General features: G+C 36.5%; 1 protein-coding gene and 1 long non-coding RNA gene across 10 annotated transcripts in view; one reads left to right on the forward strand and one right to left on the reverse strand.

The window, feature by feature from the left end:
* LOC137032574 (uncharacterized) overlaps positions 1 to 18,452 on the forward strand; it is a 170,061-nt gene extending 151,609 nt beyond the window's left edge. For 7 of the 8 annotated variants that reach the window (XR_010896716.1, XR_010896719.1, XR_010896717.1 and 4 more), the window contains 2 exons: positions 6,349 to 6,506; positions 17,446 to 18,452. The gene's annotated coding sequence lies outside the window, so the exon portion shown is untranslated. Of the gene's footprint in view, positions 1 to 6,348; positions 6,507 to 13,125; positions 13,146 to 17,445 lie in introns of those variants that run through there. The other variant, XR_010896714.1, reaches the window with a different exon arrangement.
* On the reverse strand, positions 2,659 to 5,090 carry LOC137026248 (uncharacterized). 2 transcript variants are annotated; one of them, XR_010895865.1, is made up of 7 exons: positions 4,977 to 5,090; positions 4,682 to 4,801; positions 4,462 to 4,593; positions 4,305 to 4,326; positions 4,125 to 4,210; positions 3,938 to 4,031; positions 2,659 to 3,794 (listed from the first exon to the last, which is right to left on the reverse strand). It is a non-coding gene; the product is annotated as an uncharacterized lncRNA (long non-coding RNA). The 2 variants fall into 2 exon arrangements; XR_010895863.1 differs by having other exon boundaries at positions 4,462 to 4,801.
* Positions 18,453 to 18,773: the final 321 nt, after the last annotated feature.

Genomic DNA, 18,773 nt, shown 5'->3' on the forward strand with positions numbered 1-18,773 from the left:
ATATGTTTATGAACAACAGCATATCAAAACAGATACATTACAGTGTTTAAGTCTCCTCAGCTTTCATTGTCAATTGCGCTCCCTATTGTTGCTGGCAACCATATGCTGTAAAAGCTGGCAACCCGCGTCTTTGAACGAGTGGGCGGGCCAAGTGGGCGCATTTTAACTAACACAAAACTCAAGATAATCGATAATCTGCGTCTGCCTATTGAATTTCAGTTTCAGCGCTAATGTGTGCACTTAGGATTTATTACGCATTTAGGAGAGTGTTGCAAGAAGCTGCTTTCATTAATCTTACTTTGGAAAAAAATAAATAAATGCAATCATGATTTTCATAACAAATGATGTTATAATTATAGGCTTAAATACCTTGGTATCAGCTTAATGTTATCATCAATGGTATAATTAATTCAATTCAAATTTATTTGGTTTGTCATGAATAATTTGTGTCCATAATAAGTAAAATAAAAAAAATAATAATACATTTTCTAACAAGAATAAACACATATGAACAATTATTAAATTATGTATTATTAATTATTTTTAACTAACCTATCTTGAAATTATCCAAGCAGCGTTTTGCGCTCAGATGTGACGGTGAAATTACCTAAATGTGATTACAGAATATATTTAAATTAAATTAATTATCCATCAAATTGTCATTTTCTCCTTACAGTCTTGCGAGTTAACAATAATGCCTAGAATATAAAGCATTGGGGGGGAAAGTAATTTAATATAAAAATATGCATTCAGGATAAATATAATTTACAACTGTTGACAGAAATGTGACAAAAATTGCATCTCACAACACAATAGCAGCTGACACTGAGATTTTAATCCAACAATGATATTGATCAATAATTGTAAAAATTTAATCTCAGGTTGATTATTTGTAGTCTCAGTCATCAATTTAGAAACAGGCGCCTCAAACCGTGATGTGTGGCAGCAGCAGCGCGGGATATCTTGGGAGAATGACCAAGCAGACGAGTGTGGCACAAAGCATTCTCAGATTTATTCAGGAAGATGGGTCATATATTTCAAACAACAATCTCCAGGATGGCTTGAGCATCCAATCATATGACTTTAGAATCAAACCTTACCATGTATGGCATTTCAAGGAATATAATAAGTAAATGTATGTGCGTACTACTGCTTGGTTTGTCTAGGTAGGTACATGATGTGCACAATGGAAAAAGCCCAAGACACAGAGAAAGTCAAAAAGCGAAGCCCAAGAAATAAGAAATTATTTAACAATCATATTATTACACATAATATGACAAAGTGTAACATTTCTGTGTAACAAGTTGTAACATTTCCTTTCATTTTCTTTAAGTTATAATATTCAGTATAGACAAATTGGTAGCACTTTATTTTACAGTCCTGTTGACCATAATACATAAATGCACTTATTATAGTAATTGCAATATCTGTGTAACCAGGTAATGACCCTAAACCCACCCCTAAAACTTAACCCATGGTGTTAACATATATTATAGTACTTTTTAGGTAAGTACACGTAAGTGCACATACTGTAAAATAAAGTGCAAATGACAAATCAATAGTACCCAATATAATGAGTATACTTTATCTGATATAGCTTGGCACACAGCAACACAACCATTTTGATTCATTTTGATATACATGCAGTACTGTTTGGATATTTTTTTATGTATGACAGTTCACTTTCAGAAAAACTCAACAGCAATAGCCTATAAAGTACACCTTTATAATTTATATAGCCCTTCATGTACTAATATGTACTAATCATGTACCTAAACTACTCTGTTTAGGGGCAGACAATGAGTTTACTGTCCCAGTAACAAGCTTGATTAGATGTGTGTACTCACTGGCACAGCATTTCATTGCATCTTGCTTTCACAGCGGCAGTTCAAATACTTGCCCTTACTTTGCTCCCAAAAAGCCTAGACTTAAGAGGTTTACACTGACAAAATAAACAGACATCATTCATTTTCTTTTTGATTGTGGTTTCTGGTGAAAAGTTTATGCAAATGAACAGTGTGATCCAAACAATGGAGACACAGAAAGCTGTCTGCCCCCTGATACAAATGGATACCACTGAAAAGTATAGGACCATCAATGAGAAAATCTTCAGTGACTAAAATACTGTCAGTGTGAACTTGGATTATTATTGTATGACAATTTGGATTATGACTTGTGTCATGCTACATAGTTTGTGAGCTTTATAAAAAGTTATACAAAACTGATACAAAACTGTACATACTATGCCCCCTTGATGTCTGTATGGGTGCTTGATAACCAAAACTTGGATTAATGATGATAATTTTTTATCATAAATGATAATTTTTAATTTATCCCCCCCCCCCCCCATATGTATTACCAACATTTTATTATGTAAGCTTTATGTTACACAAACTCATTCTCTCAAATTGCTTGTGCATTCAAAGCTTATAAGGACTGCGCGCCCTTGGTATATAGTGTATATATATATATATATATATAATATATATAAAATTTTATATATATATATATATATATATATATATATATATATATATATATATATATATATATATATATATATATATATATAAAATATGATAAGAGCTATATAAAAGCTACTTCAACATTATTATCAAGATTAGTTTTAGATAATGCTATTTTTTCTTAATTTTAGTGTCAGTGCCTCTATGGTACAGCGTTTGTAGCACAAGACAGAGTTAAGGGGATAGTTTACCCTAAAATTAAAATTAAGGCATCATTTACTCAACCTGCTGTTGTTCTACTGCAGTATGCTTTTCTTTTTCGGACCACAAAAAGAGTATTTTTAATAAATGTCCCGCTCGCACTCATCCATATAATGGCAGTGAATAGTGACCGCAGCATCAAGCTTTAAAAAAAGAAGCTAAAGTATCACAAAATGGTGCGACATCAAAGTCAAAGTCTGCTTTATTGTCAATTCTGCCACATGTACAACTTTATAGACTCCGCAGTCTCCTCCCTGATGGCAGCAGACAGAAGAATCTGTGTGTCAGGTGGGTGGGATCATCTGCAATGCAGAGGGCTTTGCGGGTAAGATGGGTGCTGTAGATGTCCTGGAGGGATGGGAGAGTGACACCAACAATCTTCTCAGCTTCTCTCACTATGCGTTGAAGTGACTTTTGATGGGCTATCCTCCTGGAGTACTGTCTCTTAGCCTCTCTAATGCTGCACGATAGATTGGCCCTAGCTGTCCATGTGTCATGTATTCTTTTTTCTGCGGTTATGCGATATGAAATTTAATGTATTATTTAATGATAATCCTGAAAGTACATTGATTGGATTTCATGACATGTTTTTAATAATCTTGATTTCTCACAACTTGTGTTTTTTTTGTGTGGACGTGCAGCAGAGCATGGAAGACCAACAGCCAAAGTCAGGATTTTCGTTAAAAAATACATTATATTTTAGTCTGATTTACACCAAATCCTATACCAAATCTTATATAGCTTTTTTAAAAAGCTTGACCTTGGTCGCTATTCACTGCCATTATATGGATGAGTGCGAGAAGGGTATACGGCATTAGAACAACAGCAGGGTGAGTAAATGATGACTTAATTTTCATTATATTAAAGAAATAAATGAGTGTAAATAAAGAACTTATAGTACTTAGTGATTTTTTTTTTTGGTCATTTTGCACTTTTTACAATGTGACTCACAGAACATGTATTACAGGGTCAGTCTCTTTGGAGAAAGCTGGGATGATTTGATTGAAGGCACAAAGCATTGACCACTATAACACATCAACTTGTTTTGAGATACTGCAGCAAACAGCCCTGTAGCAAAAAAGGCAGAAGTCTTTCAGTGAAAGTAAAACATGACAAAAATCTACATACATTATATGTCTGAACTGTAATGGTCTCTATTTCTTCTAATGAGACAGAGGACAACATTACATATCCAACTTAAAGGCACTCACCTTTTTCTTTTTCTAAAAGAGCAAATCAAAATGGTGATAAGTGCACCAGCACCAACAATCCCAAATAAAGCAATCCCCCACTGAGGTAAACCTGCTGAATATACATAAAGAATAGCAAAAGATAAGTGTAATCAGGATTTAGAGTAATCAAATAGCAAGGTGATTTAACATAAAAAATGTTACAGACCAAAGCATTGCTTTTAACGTTGCCATTATGGTTGCCATCTTGTTCCTCTTGGTTTTCATGTGCTGGTGAATGTTTCAAATCTGTAACTGTAGATAAATAGGCTACAATCAAAAGCATAATTTAAATACACTAAAAAGTATTTGTTTCTAGAGCATGTATGGTGTGAGGATTTATGCTTACCGGTAAAATTGATAGAGTAACACTGTAAAAGAAGAAAAATCATATTTTTAGAACCTCACCTGTCCTAATGGCATGACAATGAAGCACACTGCTTTGACAAACAAGTGTGCTGCTTATTTATTAGTGTGTAAATGAAAAACACATTCATTGCCCCTACCGTGCCGCAGTTAAGTTGCCATTGCAGGTTCTCGCAGACACTGACTGTCACGTTCTGAGGCGACACATCCACGACAATTGGTAACCTCTTTCCATCGGCATTCGGAGTTGAATCGACAATAAAGGTCCCATTCTAAAAAAAACAACAACTGAGGAATAACAAAACATTTTACTGTTTTAAAATAACAAATGTAACGATTAAATCCAGAACAACAAATGACCTGAAAGTACCATCCTTGTTCGCAATTTTCAAATGTGACTCTTGAGGGCACGGTGCGTGAATCCCATAGACGAGCGCAGGCTGTGGCAAGATGATAGTATTTCCTGGTTTGCAGGGCAATCTACGAAAATGCACGATTCCATTTAATTACAGCACATAATTCTTATAATTTATAATTCTTCTATGATTCATTACTGATGCTGAAAAAAATACATCATGATCAATGTAAGGAGTTCACCACGCATGTTAAGAACGAACACATAAATGTTTGTTAGGCTACAGTGAAAAACTCTTACCGTTAGATCCCGCAGACTTCCCAGGAAAAATAACAAATAGACCTACAAATAGCATTGTCTTGTGACCGGCCATGACAGGATCGCTGCTTTGAACGTCTGCTCTGCACGGTCGCGCCTCACAAGTCTCAAATGATGTGATGCAGAGCTTTATATTTAAAGGAGGGGGGGTGGACCGTCTGCGCAGCGAATCAAGACACACCTACTTCCACAGCCTCGTAGATGAGTCATTCTACAAAACCGGTTCAGTTTGGGTCCGCAACGTTTGATCAGTGTTTCCAAAGTTTAAAGTTATTAATTCAAGCGTTCTTTTTTCTTTTTTAACATGATATATGCTAGAATGCTTTTTTTTTTTTTTTGAAGATTAACATAGGCCTACTATTTTTAATAATTTTTCATTATTACATAGCCAATTTCACATGTCCGTGTTAACAAACATGACATTTGCATCTGAAATATCACAAAGTAAGTATAAATAGGCTATATTTTAAATATATAAATTTTATTATTTTTTTTCAGACATGTACATGTACTATTTTCAGGATTATATGTGGGTAGCTGTTTACATAAGACATATTTATTCACAATAAACCTTATTTTTTGTAGGTGTAAATATTTTTTGCGCGTCCCTCAGTTTGACTTACTTGTGTCACACTAACTTGTTTTATAAATAATGGACCTTTAAATGACATCACAAGTGACATCATTTGAGCCTTATAGCCGCCAAGAAACAAAAGCAGGCAACTATGTTATTTTTTTATTTTTATTTTTACATTGTTTAGGCCTATTTGTTGCTTTTTGATGTTAGGCAGGGCCCGTCAAGCTCAAACAACCCCCCCCCCCCCCCCCCCGTCATGCAAAATAGATAGGGAAAAGTAATGTTAAAAAAATGAATAAAAATCATTAATACAAAGAAAATTATATTTCAGATTGAATGCATGTATTTCATCCGATTGGTAGAATGTCTCATATATATAGGGAGGGAGAGGGCTGGGAAAGCGAAGGGGTTTTCACGCTAGTTCATTTGATAGTTTCCTGTGCATTATGAAACATGAAACAAATTGTTAATTTGTCAAATTCGAATGACATTTTAGTCATTTATGAGAGTATGAGTGAGTTTAATTCGTTCAGTGATCGATCGTTAGGCTAATCTGGTTAATTTATTGCAATGAACACTGCTGTAGTTCATATCACAACATTCTGGAGAGAACACTATGTTTTGTTTTGTTTTTTGTTTGTTTTTTAAATTAACTATAAAACATATGACGTATAGGCCTATTGAAAAGCTCAATGGTTTAAAAGTGTGTTAAATTTTTCAAACACGCAAGGACAGAATTTTTGCTCAATAGTAAAATTATTCACATTTAATTTTCAGACCTGGGAAAGGTTCTCAAAGACGATGCATTTGGATCTGCGTCCGGAATCCAATGAAGAGGAAAACAGCCAGCTCTTGAGGATGAGGAAAACCAGGAGATGATTCAGCACCGGACACCAGTAGCCTACCTGCAAATGAAAGAGCTGTTGGACAGTTAGGTCTGTATTATAAAAAATTAAACAATAATAATTAGACCTATAATAAATTATAGCACCATTAAAAAATATTGTTATGAGGTCATAAAAGTTCCTCTCGCTGTCTGAAGGAGCTGGGGGCTGAAAATGAACAAAAAGTAAAATGATGAAAGCAAATACCTAAATGTGTAAATCCCCGTGTCGTGAGATGCATTATTTATAACTAAGGGCCGTTTATATGCCTTCTTGTCATCCATCATGCAGAACACTGCAATGACACTATATTTTAGCATGCATTTAGTTATATGCACGAATCAGAGACATTGTAGCCTATTTCTCTTGCGCGAAGTTGTTTTCCATTCCATTCCTGTTTGTCGCCCGCTCTCTGTGAATTTTATTTTATTTTTTTTTTCTGAGCAGTTTTCAGAGGCTGATAAATTCTCAGACTATCGATAATAGCGTTCAAATCATTGACACATTGATAGGCCTTACACGTCTTAAACCACATCAGAGAATTAATGTTACAATTGTGATTTCCAGTCACAAAATTTTGGAAATTAAATGTAACTTTTGAAAATGATGTTCTAATTTTTCTAGTGAAATATGGAATAGTTTTTATTGCATCATGGCTATAATATTTTAAAAACAAGTGACAAGTGCACACCTGCGCATTGAGGCTAAATTGCCTTCATCGGGGTGTGGCCTATAAGGTTCTTAAGTATAGGCTAAGAATTATGAAGCACGTAAAATATTATTTTTGAGTATTAAAAGCGCCAAATAAAAGCATGAACTCGTGGCCTCGTTTAGGAGATAGTAGTTTTCCTTTTTCTTTTCTTTTCTTTTCTTTTCTTTTTTCCACAAAATAGCATGTAGCCTTCGTCAAGGTGTGACAAGTGCACGCGTTCGGCTTCGTTTGTCAGGGTGTTGCGGCAACGTGTGCACTACTGTCTGACAACGCGTAGGTGTGCATTTGTCACCTGTTTTTTTTTTTTTTTTTTTTTTTTTTAAACTTATAGCCATGATGCAATAAAGGCTTTTTATAACTTTTGCAACAAGATTCGAGTGCCTTTGACTATCATTATTTTTATATGAGCTGAACCATCCCTTACACCCAAAGAGCACCGAGATAAGGACTACCCCGTGCAGCACTTCTTAATTTAGGATATGTGTAGTTGGAAGTCATAAGTTTAAGCTATTTTTATTTATTTATTTTAAAAAGAGGTATCATACATGCTGCCTACTGCTCTGAAAAAAAAAGTTGTTTTACATAACAGTCCAATAGACAAAATAATAGCTGAATTTACACATAAACCAGTTCAAAGGGCCACTTATACTGTGTGTTGTTACCTGGAAAATCAATGTTTATGTTTTGTGATATTGGCCAGAATAGTGCTTTGCGAGTCCCTTGTTTGCCGTGAGCGGAGCAGTTAAACTGTGTACAGTTTTTCAGAAAAATGACTTACCCTTTCCAACAGTGATGTTGAGATCCAAAGGACTCACAGAACTAGGCTATTAAAGGCGCAAATGTTCATTGATGCGTATAAGCTTTTGATTAAGGCAACATTAAGAATCAAGAGTAAAAACTTTTGGATGCGTTTTTCGTAGGCCTGTTATTTTGTCTTGTGGTATATGTAATTTAAAATATATTAGGCCTGTTATATAAAAACAAAATGCATTTTTATTATCCAACTTATTTAAAAAAAAAATTTATATTTTATATTTTTATATTTTTTTGATATAAACTTGCAATTGCAAGAAATTAGCTAAACTCAGAATTCTGAGATATAGCCTAAACCTCCAATTATAAGAAACAAAAAATATCTGTAATTTCTCCCTTACTGGACTTAAATCACAATTGCGAGTTTATGTCTCACAATTCTGAGAAAAGAATAGCGAGAGAAAAAAAAGTCAGAATTGCTAGATAGTCCTATATAAAATCGCTAAAAAGTCGCAATTATCTTTTAGGCCTACATTTTTTATTATTATTCCGTGGCGGAAACAAAATAGGCTTGTGGGTTATAGGCTATTTCGTATGGAAAAGAAAAGAAAAAAGAAAAAACTACCCCGAACTCCTGGCACTGCGTATACGCCTAACTCGAGATTTTATTTTTGCTTTTATTTGGCGTGCTTTTTATACTATAGACCAAGGTTTATTTAATTTCTTATTTGATTAATTTAAATGACATAGGCGCGCGCGCAAACACACATTGTGACCCTTGCCTTTAGTTATAGGGACTGTAGCCTAGAAAGTGGAGTTTCCTCAGTAGCTTGACAGATCTAGATAAAACTGAGGCGAATAGTCCTACACGAGAACACAAAAAATACCTCTGTCCTGCCTTGATGTTGAAGTGCTGCTGCTTAATTCCGCTATGCAGTCCAATCCAGGACGACATGGGGTTTTACTGATTTCACCCGTGATTTAGGCCTATGCCCCTGGGCCTGCAGCATTATCAGAACCCACGGCCCCGTCTACACCACATTTTATCATTTTGTCCTGCATCATAGTTGCTCCACAGTAACAGAAACGTTACGATGAACAATAACTTATTTTATAATTTTCTTTCTTGTCTTTATCTCCGCAAAGTTAAAATAGGCTACTAGGCCTATAAAAGCTAAATCTAAAAATAAAACAATGAAAAACTAAAATGAAACAGAAATTTACAATTGTTCAGTTAAAAATGAGATCAAAATGAACTGAGCTAGATTACAAATTTGTAATAAAAATAAAAACTTGTAATAAAAGTATAAAAAAGCTATCGCCGCGTTTCTTTCACCGGGATTTAAAACGCCCACATAGGCTATGCCTCACCTTGATGCAAGTAACGCGTAACTAAAGAAATTAACAAACAAACATAGCCTATTAACGTCCCATAACTAAAGTGTTCAACAATAAAAATTGTTTTACTTAATTCAAAAGAAAAAGTCCAGCGCTCGTCCAGGATACGACAAGAAGGTTCACACACACACTTCGTTCGCATTGCGAATGCGGCGAGCAGGAGCGCAATCATTTCAGAAGTGAGGGGACAGAAATGTCGCGTGCAATTCCAGTTTTTATCTGACCTTTGTGTAATTAATAGATTTTATTATTTTAATCTTATTTCTTGCTTTTAATTTGAGATCAAATACACTTCTGAACAACAACCAATATCTAATATTATTTTCCCGTATTTTATTACAATATTTTTTATTTATTTTGTCATTTCATCTGTCACATCAACATTTGTAAAATTTCAGCCTGATTTTTTGTCTCTGAAAAATATGACATTGTAGGCTTTTATGTTGAAAACTAAAGGGTTTTGTTTGTTTGTTGTGTGTGTGCGTGTGGTAATGAGGGATTTGTAATTTGTATTTTATTTTGAAGTAAAAAGATAAAAAATTAGACCCTAATAATTATTGTAATTAATGGGGTTTCAATATTTCCATGAATTATACATTTCAGACATCTTTGCCTTCATTACAACCTATTGGTTAGTTGAGTGAAATCATTCAATTTGATTTAATCGTGTTTCTATGACATATCTTCAATTAAAATATATACAATTTAAAAAAGTAAATATCCATATGCCTGTACATGTCATAGAATAATTTTACCTTTCAAATAAATTTCTTTCAACATCTGGAAGGATATCTTTTTCTCCTTTGCTATACTTCATTCCCTATTATTATTATTATTATTATTACTACTACTACTATTAAACATGTGTAATTAATTGTAGCTGCATATAGCTACATTCAGTTCAAGCATTAAAGCACATAGTCATACTACAAGAACTGTGACTGGGAAAACTGCCAGAAGAGAAAGCCCAACTAGGCGTGAATCACTAAGTTATCATTAAAACAGCTGATGTCATGCACTCCTCTGCTACAACACAATAGTGATAACATCAGCCCAATTGCCAATCATTTCTCAAAGAAGCTCATACATTCATGCATGCAGAGACATTTTGTAATTATTTGTAACATCACAACCATCAGGCCCGAAGGCAACACAAAATCATGAGCTAGACTCAAGTAACCCTTTTAAAATGTGTTTATTTAAAAAGTATATGACCTTATAACAACAACAACAACAACAAAAAACACTTACTGTAAATGAGGAGAGTTTTTTTGTACAATAAGTTAATACATTACTGTGGGGTCACTGTTGCAGGTACAGTGCAGCATTGGTAGTATTTACATCAGCCTTTGGTCACAAGTGCACAGTTGCTGTTGACATGTAGTTTAAGGATCTCTAATGTACAACAGTTTCATGATCCCACTTTATATTAGATGTCCTTACATTAATGTACTTAAGTCAAATTTTTTTTTTATATACAATGTAACTATTTTGTTCATGTTTTATTGCAAAAAACTTTAATTTAAATGTTTAAATGTAAGTACAATGTAAAAACATGGATTTGCGCAATAAGTGCACTGTATCAAATCATTTAAATGTTATTACATAGTAGTTAAAGACACTTAATATATAGTGGATCCATACCATCTGCAAACAAATAATGCCATATAGAGGTTTTTTTTACAGAACTATGGATGACCTACATGACTGTGATTTGGACTTTATTTCACAATCCTGTCTCAGATCCACCTTCACCTGGAGGAGTGTACACAGGCCTAGGGAAAAATTGGACAAACAGATTTAAATATTATAATATGATCTAAGACAAATATTACACATTCTGCAAAACAAAATATTACTGGTATGCTTTTTATTGCTTATTGTGTATAACATAACTTGAGGCACATCAATATCTAATCTTGATATAGTAATATCATTAGTACATCCCTACCAACAACAACAATACTGAACACAAACATTTGTAACAGGAACTTACTTTCTTAGACATTTTTGCCAAAAAAAATAAATGGTAACAGACAGGATGGTAACAGACCCACTCGCCACAATTACAGGAATTAGACAGCTGGAAGAATTTGCTGAAAAAAACATGACAAGAAAGAAGTGTGCATCGTAATATATCTAAAGACAACCTTAATTAATGGGGGAGTTTATAACTAATTTAAGAAGTTTATATTGGTTACCTTCTTTGTCTTCTGGAAATGTGTAATTTCCTGGCAGGAAGTCATGTTTAGCTTGAAGTTTCACTTTAAACAAACAAGCAAATACACCCCTTATTTATGCTGAAAAACTATTTAAAAAGGAGCTATGTTACCCAGTTACAAATTCATTATCATTGCACAATGCATCTTTTCCATATAATGGAAGTGAATGGTTATTAAAGGGTTAGTTCACCCAAAAATGAAATTGTCATCAATTACTCTTTCTCATGTCGTTCCACACCTGTAAGACCTTCGTTTGTCTTCAGAACATAAATGAAGATATTTTTTAATAAAATTTTATGGCTCAGTGAGGCCTGAACTGACAGCAAGATAATTAACACTTTCAATGCCCAGAAAGCTACTAAAGACGTATTTAAAACAGTTCATCAGACTACAGTGGTTCAACCTTAATGTTATGAAGTGACGAGAATACTTATTGTGTGCCAAAAAAACTAATGACTTTATTCAACAATATCTAGTGATGGGCGATTTCAAAACACTGCTTCATGAAGCTTCGAAGCTTTATGAATCTTTTGTTTCGAATCAGAGGTTCGGAGTGCATATCATGCCAAAGTCACCAGTGGAAAACCACTGAAATTTCAAAACACTTATCAGTAAGGAAGCCTCCTTTACTGAAATCATGTGACTTTGGCAGTTTGATATGGGCTTAGAACCACTGATTCGGAACACAAGATTCGTAAAGCTTTGAAGCTTCATGAAGCAGTGTTTTAAAATCGCCCATCACTAGATATTGTTGAATAAAGTCGTTATTTCGTTTTTCTGGCACACAAAAAGTATTCTCGTCGCTTCATAACATTAAGGTTGAGCCACTGCAGTCACATGAACTGTTTTAAATAAGTCTTGTTGGCAATGCAGTCCTCACAGAGTCATCAGATTGTGTAAAAAATATCTTAAGTTGTGTTCCAAAGACGAACGAAGGTCTTACGGGTGTAGAATGACATGAGGGTGAGTAATTAATGACAGAATTTTCATTTTTTGGTGAGCTAACACTTTAAGGCTTTCATTCTGCCTAACATCTCCTTTCATGTTCTGCTAAAAAATAAAATCATCATAAACAGCATATGTAAATGATGTCTCAGTTATCAGTTTTGGGTGAACCAATCCTCTAATAAACAGGCCTAAGTTGTTTTCTAGACTAGAGCATTAATGGTGTGATGTATCATGGCACTTACCTGCATAATTGATTGTACAGTAAAACTGTAAAGGAACAAAAATATCATTAGCACCTCATCTGCCCATTCCCACTTATTTTAGAGCCTATGCACTGCATTTATTTATTCAGCACTTATTATTGTCACAGTCTGTTTAGTTTCAGTTTCAGTTTATGGGCTTTGTTTTCGTTCTTTGATCACATGTTCCCGCCTTAATCACTAGTTAATCTGTATCACCTGTGTCTAGTTAATCCATCCTTGTTATATTTGCTATTTAGTTTGCCCCTGTTCACTCAGTCCTGGTCCGTTCACCGTTGTTGTAAGTTGTGTTGCTTTCCTATGCCTGTTAACCTGTGGACTACGTCATTAAAACTAGTATTTGGATTTATATTCCTCGTCTGTGCTCCTTCCTGCAGCATACCGTAACAGAACGGACCGCCCAAATTTGATGAACGGGCTAAGTTCATCACTGTGGCACAGGAAAGCCACGATTTTTTTCATTTTGCCACAAACTTTTGCGTTTTGGCTAGACAGACCTCTTTGGAGGATGAAACCATCAAGGACCTGTTCTGGATCGGGGCCAACCTCTACCATGCCACCCACCTTCCAGACACCACCGGACTTAGTTGGAGGGAAGCCGTATTTTGGTGTCTGGAAAGCGTGCGGTCCCGATTCAGAACCCGGCCAGACCCAGAGCCCAGCCCGTCACCACCGCGATTGACGACGCCTGTGCCCCCCGCAGACTGGAAGCTTCCGCCTGCCGCGACGCTAGAGCCTACACCCGAGGACAAAGAGGTGGAGCTCAACATCGCCCCGGAGCCGAAGCACCACCAGGAATCTGACCAGGGGCGTGAGCCGACGTCATCGTCCATCGCCGTGGGAGTCCTAGTGGAGTTCGAGGGGATGGATGCGAGCCCCACCCATACCCCTGCCACTGAGAGTGAGCAACAGTTGGACTTAATGGACAGTTTTATAGAGAGTGGTGAGAAAAATACTTTGTATCCCTGCATTTCCAATGATTCTGATTCTTCGACAGTTCTATCATCCCCACCCAACCTCCCTCTCCCACCACCTCAAATAACTACCAGTAAGGACACTTCATCTTTGGGTTCCTGTGCCACTCATTTCCAGAGCATTGCCAAGCCTGTCACCCAGCCATCGTCACCTCCCATCATTCCCATTGACTCACCTCATCCTCCTCTCAATGGTGAGGCCTCATCATGGTCCTGCTGGGAGGTCACTCCTTCTGGGCGTCAGGAGTCCGTGGCTCCGCCTCCTGCCTCGTCGTGCTCTGTCCTGCCTCGACCCGTCGGCCTGGCTCCTGCACCTACACTCCTCCTCCCCTCGACTCTGGCTCCGACCATCGAGCATTCAGACTCACTGGGCTCCCTCGGTACGTCGGCTCCCCCTGGGTCGGAAGTCGCCAAGCCTCCGCTGCGGACTTGCGGGCCGTACGCTGCTCTTCGGCCCTCCACCCCTTCGGCTTCGGCAAGCTCCGCCCTCCCTCAGGCTCCACCTCCGCCCTCGTTCACTCCAGCTCGTCCTCTGCTCTCCGGATCTCCACCTTCGCCTCGGAAAGTCGTCACTGCGGCTTTGTCGCGGCCGCCCATGTTATCGGCATCCCATCACCACCTCGGACTTCCGTCTGTGCGGGGGATTCCACCCTCCAAGGCTCCATCACCGTTGGTCATCTCCACAATTCCATCATCAAGGCTCCTACCACCGTTGACGTCACCTTGGGTCATCGCCTTGGCTGTGCTCTGGGTCACATCCACCTGGCCACTCCTACCTCCTCCAATCCCGCCTTGGTCGTCATCCTCCAGTCTTCTGCCTGCCTCCGGTTCCTGCTCCTGGCCACACCCTCGTCCTCCTCCCAAGCCGCCTCCATTTCTCCTTTCACGGCATGAGGACACGCCTTTCCGGAGGGGGGCGTAATGTCACAGTCCGTTTAGTTTCAGTTTCAGTTTATGGACTTTGTTTTCGTTCTGTGATCACATGTTCTGTTTCCCGCCTTAATCACTAGTTAATCTGTATCACCTGTGTCTAGTTAATCCATCCTTGTTATGTTTGCTATTTAGTTTGCCCCTGTTCACTCAGTCCTGGTCCGTTCACCGTTGTTGTAAATTGTTGCTTTCCTATGCCTGTTAACCTGTGGATTACGTCATTAAAACTAGAATTGGATTTATACTCCTCGTCTGTGCTCCTTCCTGCAGCATACCGTAACAATTATCTTATCATGTGTAAATACTTATCATGTTGGACATACTACCTGAATGTTGTCACAGTTGATTTGCCATTGAAGGTTTGCACAGGTGCACAATGTCAGGTTCTCAGGAGTCATAGCCACAACAGATCCTAACTTCTTCCCATTGATTGTTGAGTCAGCAATAAACGTTCCATTCTATGCACAAAATAAAATGGAATCATTACAAAAAGATATCTTAATTATATTTTATATCATCTTGTTTATAAACCTAAAACAAGGCGTGCCCACCGCATGAGACCATCCATGTTCGCAATGGCGATCTCTCAGGTAAACTGTCATGTCCTGAGGCACCCGGTATGTAAATCCCTTGGAGGTAACCATGTCCTCACATTGCACTTCATGAGTTCTGAGACATTATGAAAAACGCAAAACACAGGCTCTTTCATAACTCTGGGTAAACGTAATCCTGGTATCTTAATCTTTGCAGTCGCTTTACAGTGGCAGAGTGTTAAAGTTCTGCTGCTTTCAAGAATGGGAAAAGTCCCTAAACAGCTAGAGGCGCGCGCCTCTGTTGCGCGAACAACAGAGATGAGTCAATGAATTTAACTACTGAACAAATTTAGTGATTTGACGCTTAAATAGGCTGCTAATAATAATAATAAAAGTTTATTATCGCTGATGTGATGTTGGCATGTCGCTACAGCTGCAAACTTGTATTGCAATGTCTTACCGTTCAGTTCTCGGGAAGCCAGACGAAATCCAGCGCATAGTATGTTTGTTAATATCAGGAAAGAAATCACGACTCTCATAATTGCTGTCAGACGGACTGCAACTTCAAACCTACTTCTCTAAGTGATAAGTATGCTACTATGAATGAAGACTGCCCTCACACAGAAGTACAAACAGAAAGTATCGCAAGTCGATTATAAGTGGTGCTCACTGCAGAGCCAAATTACGTCCATTCAAGCTGGTTGATAAGGGAGAGAGGAGGAACTTATCCCTTGTTTGTCTTCACACTGTAGTGTTCAGATTATTATTAGCCTTACTTGCTGTGCCAGTCATGACTAATATGATGTCTGCACGTTCACTCTCCCACACACTTTTTAAAGGGAAATAACCCTCTAACATTGATTACAAAATCCCAGTCTCAGATATAGGCCTAGTTTAAATGGACAGTTCACCCAAAAATGAAAATTATCCCATGATTTAGCTACTCACCCCTATACAATGGTGTATCTTCTTTCAGACGAACATAATCTGAGTTATTTAAAAAAAAAAAAAAAAAATATCCTGGGTCTTCCAAGCTTTATAGTAAATGGTGCTTCTGATTTTGAAGTAAAAAAAAAGTGCTTCCATCCATCATAAAATATATCCACACGACTCCACGAGGTTATAAAGGCCTTCTGAAGAGAAGCAAATATACTAAACATAGGTAGCCTACAGACAACTCGCATAGTCGAGCCAACAGATGTGAACAGGGTTGTTCACAACGAGGAATTTGTAGCCTATTCATTATTGAAAATCTTTATCGTTGAACATTTTTTTACTGGTCCAAATTATTATTATTTTTTATTTATAACCTTGTGAAAAAGCTATGTTGCTAAATAAAATATATAATACATTTGAAATTAAATACAAATGTGAATGCAGCACTTACTGTGATATAAGGTTTTATATAGGTTTGAATTCTTGCAAAATAATTTAAATGGATTGTTAGACTCCTACATGTTGTAAGTATGGTATAATATAAAATATATTGAACTAATAAGTAAATGTATAATGCAATGACTAATAAAACTCTGTATTAAGCAGTTAAGTTTTATGGCCTATTTCAATGAATTTTCACTCATAATACACAAAGTCATTTGGCGTCACCTACTGGTAACCTTCGGAAGACATATTGTTTCACAATATATTAGAAAGATGAAATCAGTTTATTGTCTATAGAGGACCTGATGCCGTCACAAGACCATGTTTGTTTGTTTTTTTGTTTTTTTGACAAATGCAAATGTGGGCAAAATCTTTTTTTATATAGTTTTCTTAATCTAATCAGTAACCTACAAGACTTGGCTAATTTTCCTAAATATGCCATCTGAACATAAAAAAAAAATGGACTCTGTTATTTAACATTCTATTCATCAAAGAATCCTGAAAATTATCACAGGTTATAAAAAACATATTAAGCAGCACAACTGTTTCCAACATTGATAATAAATCAGCATATTAGAATGATTTCTGAAGGATCATGTGACACTAAAGACTGGAGTAATGATGCATATGATATTGAAGCATTTTAAAATAAAAATATTAAATTGTTATATTTAATAATTAAATTGTAATTAAATTTCACAATTTTACTATTTTTCTGTATTTTTGATTAAATAAATGCAGGCTTGATAAATGTATAACAGACTTCTTTCAAAAACATTAAAAATAGTAACATGTCCAAACTTTTAACCGGTACTGTATTCTAGGGGTACATGGATCTCCTACCATTGCTATGCTGATGACTCTTTACTTTTCATTACAGGCTGATGATCTGACGGTAGCTGCACAGAGCTTGGACTGTCTGGTGGATCTCGGCATGGATACAAGAACATCACCTTCAACTCAGTCTGGCAAAGACAGAACTTTTCGTCTTCCCAGCCACTCCAACGATTCAGCATAATTCCACCATCCAGCTAGGCTCATCAACTGATTCCGTCCTGATTCGCCAAAAATCTTGTGGTAATCTTTGATGACCAGCTGACGTTCAGAGACCACATTAGAAAGACAGCTTGGTCATTTAAGTTTGACTGCACTATCAACTATACCAGGAAGATCAGGCCCTTCCTAACGGAGCATCCAACACAATTCTCATCCAGGCTCTTGTCATTTCTAGACATTGCTAACTGGACAGCTGATTCCCTGACAATATTCAAGAAACAACTGAAAACCCACTTAAGAGCCATTCAAATAACTTAAAAAAACAAACAAAAAAACAAACTATGCTTTCACTATTAAATCCCTCTCTGTTCTAGTTTGTATTATTCTGAACAATGTTTCAATCTTTGTATTTTTTATGCACTTCTCATGTTTATTGCCTTCAAGATTAATTGTTTGTATTCCTTATTTCTAAGTTGCTATAGATAAAAATGTTGGCTAATTGAATGTTTAAATTTAATTAATTTTTCAAAGTTATGAATACAATAACTCAGTGGTTCTCAACTCCAGTCCTCGGGACCCACTGCTCTGCACATTTTGTATGTCTCTCTTATCTGACACACTCAATTCAGTTCATGCAGACTCTCCTAATGAGCTGATGATCTACATCAGGTGTGTTAAATAAGGGATACATACAAAATGTGCAGAGCAGTGTGTCCCGAGGACCGGAGTTGAGAAACACTGCAATGACTCATTTATAAACAGCAAATGTTAATTTTTCATATTTTCATAATTGACCACTTTGACAGCTAGTGCATATTTCCATTGTTTTTAATATTGTTTTACAGTAAATAACCATTTTATACCTGTTTTTATGACTTTTAAATAAAACATCTCAACCAAGTTTTGTGTCTCATATGAGAGATGTTGATGCGGTGACTTAAAAGATGCTTATTCTATCCTGTGTGTGGATGGAGTTTAACCAGCATCAGTTTAAGATATTGTAATAATTATTTTGGGCTCTTTCTCTCTTTTTAACACTGGGTCACGTGGTCAGTATCAATCTAGACCGCTCTGCTGCCACCACCTTTATTTAACCCGGTTAGGTCCGGGATAATCAGGAGTCTGAACAACCACAACACCAATATTAACAATAAAGTACCTTTTTTTTATTAACACATTAATTGCTTAAAACTTTGGCTTTAGGCTGAGACG

This window comes from Chanodichthys erythropterus, chromosome 2, assembly GCF_024489055.1.
Source record: "Chanodichthys erythropterus isolate Z2021 chromosome 2, ASM2448905v1, whole genome shotgun sequence".
Taxonomy (NCBI): Eukaryota; Metazoa; Chordata; class Actinopteri; order Cypriniformes; family Xenocyprididae; genus Chanodichthys; species Chanodichthys erythropterus.